Here is an 8,538-nt window from a genome sequence, read left to right on the forward strand (position 1 = left end):
TAGACGCATATCGCCGTCTAATAATGTCCTAATGTCGGGACGGTAGCCTGATGGACAACTGGCTACTGGTGGAATGTAGACATTATAGAGCTCTAGGTCGGTGTTATGAATTATAAATGCAATGCCCCCACCGTTGCTTCTGGTGCGGTCTTTTCGGAGAACGTTGTAACCGTTACAACTGTGCAGACTGGAATTACTCGTCAGTTTTTTTCTCCTGGACCGCTGCGACCACGATGTTGTTTTGCTGCATAAATCTGGTTATCTCGGGTAATTTACTCTGGAGGCCATTGCAGTTAAACAGCAATATGGATATCACCCCAGGTCTCTGGACCGCAATCGATGGAGTCAGCGGCGAGGGTTGTTGTTGCTGCTGAAGATGTTGTGTTTGCTGCGGTTGTTGTGATTGCGGTGGGGAGGGTGGAGATGTGGCGTATGATGACGATGTCGATGATGCCAATGAATTCCGTCGCTGTTGTTGGCAGCATGGGGCGACAAAAGTCTCCGACCACTCCCGATGATGATTTAGTCCAGAGCAGTTTCTGAGGTGACACCAGCCCAAACAAGCGTTGCACCGTAATTGGGTGGACATATGGTGCAACCGGTTCTGGCAAACTGTACAGAATCATGGTCCGGGATTTAGTTCGATTCTGGCACGGACCAAAAGGATACGGAGCAGCAATGCCGGAAGATGTTGCTCCGTTGGTAAAAATGTGTAGTTGTTGCTGAGGTTGACAGCCCTTGGCCGAAAAATTTCGGGTCATTCCGGTACGTAGAACCGGCTGTCGGGGAATGATAGGTTTTGTTGTTTTTTGTTGTTGCGGGTTGTTTGTTTCAGTCAGGGTTTTGCGCAGTAGGATTACTATATATTTCTGTTTGCTTATTTGAATTATCTTTGCGTTTTGTTGGGGAGTTGGTTACTGTTGCTGTATAAGAGTTGGGTTGATTGGTTGTGGGTATTGGATTATTTTCCCGGTACTTGCGTCTAGCTTCACTTATGCTGCAGTATTTTTTTTTTTTTTAATTTTAAGTATTTCTCTAGTTTGAACGTATCGTGGGCAGTTTTTATCGGCGGATGAGTGTTCACCTGAGCAATTTGTGCAGAAAATACGCGAGCATTCTTCTGAAGCATGTGGTGGAAGACTGCAAGTCGGGCATGTAGTGTCTCCTTTACAACGGTTTTTTGTATGGCCTAGTTTCTGGCAAGTTTTGCATCTCATTGGATTTGGTATGTAGTGTTCTACTTTACATTTATACCAAGCGACATCTACCGAAGTGGGTCGAATGTTATAATCATGTTATAATCATTTTACCGGTTGGACATCGGGTTTTGCCATCATCGCTGAGTTTTTTAAACTTGCATACTTCTATGACTCCTTGAGTTTTCATTTCTTGGATTATTTCATCTTCTTGGACTATTTCATCGCCTTTAACGGAATTAAGAGTGTCATGTAGTTTGCAAGTGATTGAGCATATATTAGAAAGTGTTTTATTTTTTAAGAATTTTTCAGCAACACGTGCGTTACGTGTTAGGATTAAAAGATTACCGTCTCGTAGTAGAGATATAGAGTTAATTTCAGTGCTTATGTTTTCCACGCCTTTCTTAATAGCAAAAGGGCTTATTTGTGATAATTGTTTTTTAGGATCACTAGACGAGATTATTACGTATTTTGGGTTGTTTTTATTGTTATTTGGTGTTGGTAGATCTGGGTATTCATTGGATTTTCGTTTTTTAGAAGGATTTTCTATAAAATCCCTAGTACAGAAAATCTATTGTTGGACAATTTGTCCGGAGGCCCCGGAGCCATGGTGCTTGTTATTTTTTTCCCTTTTTTATGTATAGATTCCTTTATTTATATAAAGTTTTTATAAATTTAAGAAATATATTAAAAAAACACGCGGTTAATAATTTAAAGAGATGAGCTATGAATATCGATGACTACGAACTTAACAGTTGTTAGAAAAATAGAATATCAATAATAAGAACCTTACGCTTTAAAAGCAAGACGATGACTGAAATTTAAAGTTTTATTTTGAGATAAGTTGAGAGTTTCTTTTGTTTTCTTTAAATTGTTTGTTGTTGGATTGTTCACATGACTTTTAGTCATTGCACGTGTTAATACAGAGGTTTTTGGAGTATTTTTGATGTAGATTTTTGTGTTTTAAAATCATTTGAAAGTGTTTTTGTTGAGTTAAGAGGTTCACTTATATTTTTTGTGTTTTCCTTGTTGTTGGTTGGATAGAAAGTTATTTATTTAATAGAATTTATTGGTTTATTTTCTGCAGTTAGTGGAATTGTTGTTTTTAAATTGTTGATATTGTTTGACTTGTTGTTAGTGACATTTGAAAAATATTGATCTAGTGGTTTAGTTAACGTTTGAGCACAATATTTTTCTTTTGCGACCTTTAAAGAGCAGTTTTCCTTCGTTTTTATTTTCAATATTTCTTTTTGTTGCTTAAACATTTTACATTCTTTTGTAGAAGAAGGGTGTTCTTCGGAACAGTTAACGCAAAAAGTTCGAGTACATTCAGATGGTATGTGGGGAGGTAAACCACAGTTTTCAAATTTTGGGGTATTTTTGCACCATTTGAGAGTATGACCAAGCATTTGACAATTTTTGCACAGCATTGGATTAGGGAAGAATTGACTAACTTTGATTTTTTGCCAAGATATTTCCAGTTTATCAGGTATAGAATATCTGTCAAATATTATTAACATTACGCCGCAAGGAACCATTTTTCCTTCAGGATTTTTTCTTTGATACTTGTAGATATCGACTACACCTTGTGATTTAAATTCCTGAATAATTTCGTTCTCGGGGATGTTTATAAGATAAGGTTCATATATGTATAGTACCTTTAGATAAATTTAAATTCGAATGGTATTCACATTTAATACTGCATATTCCAGGAAGATTTTTTGTTGAAATTAGGTTATCTGCGTTTGTTTAGTTTCAAATTAAAAGAAGTAGATTTCCGTCTCTTAATTCTGATACAGAAAGCATATCTGAGCAGATGAGTTTTAATGAGCGGTGGACTGAAAAACAGGAGTATTGTTGTAAGGTTTTATTGTCGGAAGTAGCTGACATTACAACATGTTTTGGATCAGGTTTTTGAATAACCGGAAGTTCGGGAAATACAGCGAAAATGTTCTGATTTGGTCGTTTCTTTTTGGCGCAAGGGCCATCCGCTACTAATGTTGTTGTCTCCCAGATTGGGTGTACCGGACATAATTACACTATTATATAAGATATTAACTTAAACTGCTGTCTATACGAAAACTTTTGATGCTCACTGTCCTTTTACTGCAAAATTTACAAAAAACTCAAAACTAAGATCTGTAATAAACACTACCGCACGGCGCAAGAGTTAGTCAAAGACTATGTATATCAAATTATCATCGAAATAGAACCTGTATGTAAGGAAAAAGTTCTAAGAAAATGTCCAGCAAAAAAAAAAAAAAAAAAATCAGAAAAAGAAAACGTGCTAAATCCTAATAAATTAAGATTGTATCAGATCATTTAAGTGATTATACTGGGAATATTGACATCTTGTGTGGAAATTATTAGTTAATCTTTCAATTTTAACATGTACGAGATCAAGGTTGGCGAGAGTATGTAAACGTTGCGTTGAGTAGTGCCAAGGTAGATTATAAATTAATTGTAATAGTTTATTATGAGCAATTTGGAGTTTATTTATGTAACATTTTGCAGAAGTCGACCATACTGGGGCGCCATAAAACAATAATGGGTGAAAAATTAATTTTTTGTTGTTTAAGCCAACTTCAGATTTTCTGTTTATAATTGGTCATCACATCAATTTTGTTGAACAAATATGAAATATGTTCATTAAAAAAAAGTTTGGTGTCGAGGATTATGCCAAGATACTTAACTTTATCTTCCCAAGAGACTTTGTGGTTCATAAATTGAAGTGGGATTTGAGGTGTAAAGCAGTCCTTTCTCTTTCTTTTAAAGTAAATGGCTTGTGTTTTTTCTGGATTTACCATTATATTCCATTTGCTAAAATAGCTGTGCAGCTCAGTTAGTGCTATTTGTAAATTAGTTGTAATACTAGTGGCGAGTACATCTGAGCAAAGTATAGATATATCGTCTGCGAATATTGATGTATTGCAATTTTGGAAAGTAGGTATATCTGCAGTGAAGATGTTGTATAAAATGGGTGACAAGCAAGACCCTTGAGGAAAACCTGCGTTTATATTTGTTCGTTGGGAGTGGACCGAACCTAAATAAACTTTAAAGGACCTGTTATTAAGGAAAGAAACTCTTTATAATTTTAATTATTTCTGATGGAAAATTTAATTTCTTTAATTTATAAGGTCATTATGCCATACGGAATCAAATGCGGTTTTTATATCTAGGAGAACCATTCCAGTAGATTATTCATATTGAAAGTTATTTTTCACTAGATTGCGTATTTTAATCAGAGGTTGAGTTGTGTTCTTTTCTGAAATCGAATTGTTGTACAGGGAGAATATTGTTTAAGTCTGGAAAGTATGGTCAATTTCCATCTTGTCAAGTATTTAGAGACCAACAATTTACTTAACGACCGCCAGTATGGCTTTCGTAGAGGTCGCTCTACGGGAGACTTTCGGAGAAATGGTGTCATTCCATTCACCATTTTGGCGAAAGTAAAGTGGTGGCTCTAGATTTTTCAAAGGCGTTTGATAGAGTGTGGCATGGTGCACTTGTATCAAAACTAATTGCATTTGGTGTCGGTAATAACTTCTCTCGATTTATTTCGAGCTTTCTCAGAGATCGCACTATACGAGTTGTTATAGATGGGATCACATCAAACGTGTTCAAGATTAATTCAGGGGTACCGCAAGGCTCCGTTCTTTCCCCTACCCTATTTCTTATCTTTATAAATGACCTTCTATGTCAAACTTCCAACTCTATCTACTCTTTTGCGGATGACAGCAGTATCTGCCATTCTTATTCATTCAATCATAGGCCACGCCCTCTAGAGATTGGGGCAATGAGGCGCAATATGAATGAATCGCTTCTTAATCACGACTTGATAAAAATCTCTGAATGGGGTCGTGTTAACAGAGTCGATTTTAACGCCCGTAAGACTCAATATTGTTTTTTAACACATAAACGCTTGGCAAATATTATTGTTCTATCTATATATATGGGTGGTATAAATATTAAGGAATCAGAAACTCTTGATGTTCTGGGCATGAAAATTCAGTGCGATGTCTGCTGGACTAAACACATTTTTCAAGTGTCGAAAGAAGCATTCAAGTGTCTCGGTTTTTTGAAACGGTGTAAGACATACTTCACTCCATCTGATCTTCTTACTATTTAAACCACTTATATCCGACTGAAAATGGAATACAACTCTCATGTATGGGCCGGAGTTTAGAGCTACTCGACCGCGAACAGGAGAGGGCGAAGGTACTTATCGGTGACAGTAGAGTATCCAACTCTATTGATTCACTGGAGCACCGTCGCAACGTGGGGTGTATTAAAAAAAGTCAATAAATTCATTTAGTTTCTCCTTTATCATCTTTTCCAAAATTTTGCTAATTGTAGACAGAAAACTAATTGGTCTATACGATGTTGGACATTCTGCGCTCTTATTTGGTTTGAGTATTGGTATAGTTTTTGATAATTTCCAAGTAGTAGGAAAGTAACATAATTAAACATGTTGGTAAGATAAAAGTAAAGCCTTTATTTGGGAGCATTTTTAGGCATTTGTTGATTATCAAATCTATTCCAGGTGATTTTTTGTTCTTAAGTTTTTTAATTATATCGCAAACTTTATTTCGGGAAGTAAAATACGAATTTGTTAAAATTGGCACTTAATCGATATGATTTATGATTTGACTCAAAAACTTTTGCCAAAATTTCACATTTTTCTTGCTGAGTGTAACATGCTAATATTGGCATAAATTTTGATTTATTTTTCATCAGTTTTGCCACTTTCCAAAAAGGAGAAGATGCTTTATCCATAGACGACAGAAAATTATTCCACCTTTCTTTTCTGAACTGTTCTATTTCCTTTTTAATTTTTATACCCTCCGCCACCATCAGTGGTGATAGAGGGTATATATAACTTTGTCATTCCGTGTGTAACACCAATAAATATTCATCTGACACCCAACAAAGTATATATATTCTTGATCCTTATGAAATTCTGAGTCGATTTAGCAATGTCCGTCCGTCTGTCTGTCTGTACAGTTTGGTATAGACAGACAGACAGTACAGTTTGGTAAAAATCAGTAAAATCGGTTCACGACTTAAAAAGTTATGAGTAAAAATTTCAGACTACCTCGAAAAAAATAACGTTTTTTCCCAATTCTTAAGTAGTTTTCTCAGAAACTACCAAAGATGTTTCGATGAATTTTGCCAAACATTTTTTTTTGTGCCAGGGATCAAGTATGTTCAAACTCATAACAATTGAAATTAGTTTACCGTTAATAACTCCCTCAAATATATCGGTATCAACACAAAATTTTGTACGTACAAATATAATATGAATAGAAATCTTACTACCAACGTAGATCTCAGTCGGTCCACAATTGGTCATAGCTGCCATACACTCCCGCTCACTTAAATAGGTCAACTATTTTGTTTACATTCAAATTAATTTTTTGCAAAAAATAAAGGACTAATTAGTAATATTAAAATTTTAAATAATAACATGATGTCTTAGGTATCACTAGTGAGACAAAACTTAGCGCAATACCTAATAGCGGATTTTTAATAATGTTTTTTCTAGTTATATTTTTTTGGCTCACTTGATTGGGTTCAATCAGAATAAAATCAATTTACTGCTGGCAGTGAGTAAAATCCATTCATATTCTAGTATCTGTGAATAAAGACAATACATTTTTTTAAAAATAGGTTGCGGTAAGCCATTAACTAAAGAATAAAATGACAAAATTCAAGCGTTTTTGGAAACTGTCCAAAATCACAGGAATTTGGCAAAAAAAATTGGGCAAATTCAGAATGTTATTCGCAATTTTATAAGAAAACAGTTTGAATATTAAGAAAACATAAATGGAACTACATATAGAGTCAAAACAAAAGCGGACAGAAGAGATTTCATAAAATTTGCCTTCAAGTCCAGTGATTCTGTAGCAAAAATTTGGAGAAAAAGTTGGTGTTATAGAAAGCTAGCTACAGTAAAACGAATTGTAAGAAGGGCCAAAGCTTTAACAATATTAAAAAATTTATAAAAGCCACCCCAATTGCCACTCGTAAAGAGAAATCCTCTTCAGTTTGTACGTGAACACATGGTTATAAAAGGCTATATCAACATCTTATTTTTCGGATGATAAAATGTTTAATTCAGAAGGTCCAGATCGATGTAATCATTATTTTTATGATTTTTGAAAGGAATAGCTCTACCTGAGTCGTTTGCATAGCCGTTGAGGATTTGGGATGTAGTGGGGGGCAATTTCGTATTATGAAACATGTGAGCTTAAATTTCTTTCATCTAGTAAGAATTGTAATAATTGTAATGTCATACTGGAAACAGATTTTTTCACATTTTCGGATATCTTTGAACCATTGCCGTGAATATTTCAAAAATGTAATGCCCCGATCCATACCGCCAGGGCTGTAAAAGGGTGGATTCGAAGCCAGAATGTAAAAATTTTGAGTGGCCTCCATAATCATCTCACCTATTTATTATTGAAAATATTTCGGATATTCTTTCTCGTAAAGTGTATAGGTCGGGCAGACAGTATGACACAAAAGAAGCCTAAATTGAAGGAACTAAAAAGGCTTGGACCGAAATTTCCTTGTCATTACTTAAGAATCTTTATAACTCTTTATCACCTCGAATTTTCGATGTTATATCAAATAATGGCGGATATGTTCCTTACTTAATCTTTTCTAAAACCTTGTAAAAATGTTTATAAAAATAAAAAAGTTTCATGAAAAATGCATTTTGTTGTTGTTTTTGTCAATTAAAGATGATGAACCTATTCAAATGAGCAAAAAAAAAATATTCAAAAACGTATTGTTTTAGAAAAAAAATATTAAAAATCGGTTATTAAGTATTGCACTAATGTTAGTCTATCTAGTGATACATAAGGCATTATGCTATTGATTCTAATTTTAACATAACCAATTAGTCCATTATTTTTTGCAAAAAATTAATTTGAACGTAAATAAAATAATGAACCTATTTAAGTGAGCGGGAGTGTACAAGGTCCATCTATTTCACTGTCAAATAAAGGTATCTTGATAAAATTCGACACAAATATGTTTCGTCTATATATGAATCACTCTACGAAATTTTTTTCGGATAGGACCTTATTTGGTCATAGCTTCCATATAAGGTCCAATTCCGAAAATCACTTAAACGCATGTGTTTCATTGATAAATAAAGCTATCGGTACAAAGTAGGGGAGACTGGGGCAGCTCCGGCATTGGGGTACTTTCGGCAAAGACGTTATTGATGTAAAGCTCTTATTGTACATCACTAGGTTTGATGTATATGTATCGAATATCAAAATAAATAACTGCCGCAAAGTTTGCCACCTATAGCTAATATGCTTATTTAGCT

Source organism: Lucilia sericata, unplaced genomic scaffold (genome assembly GCF_015586225.1).
Source record: "Lucilia sericata isolate MDLA Ls3-8-SP2 unplaced genomic scaffold, ASM1558622v1 Contig000086F_arrow, whole genome shotgun sequence".
Classification (NCBI taxonomy): Eukaryota; Metazoa; Arthropoda; class Insecta; order Diptera; family Calliphoridae; genus Lucilia; species Lucilia sericata.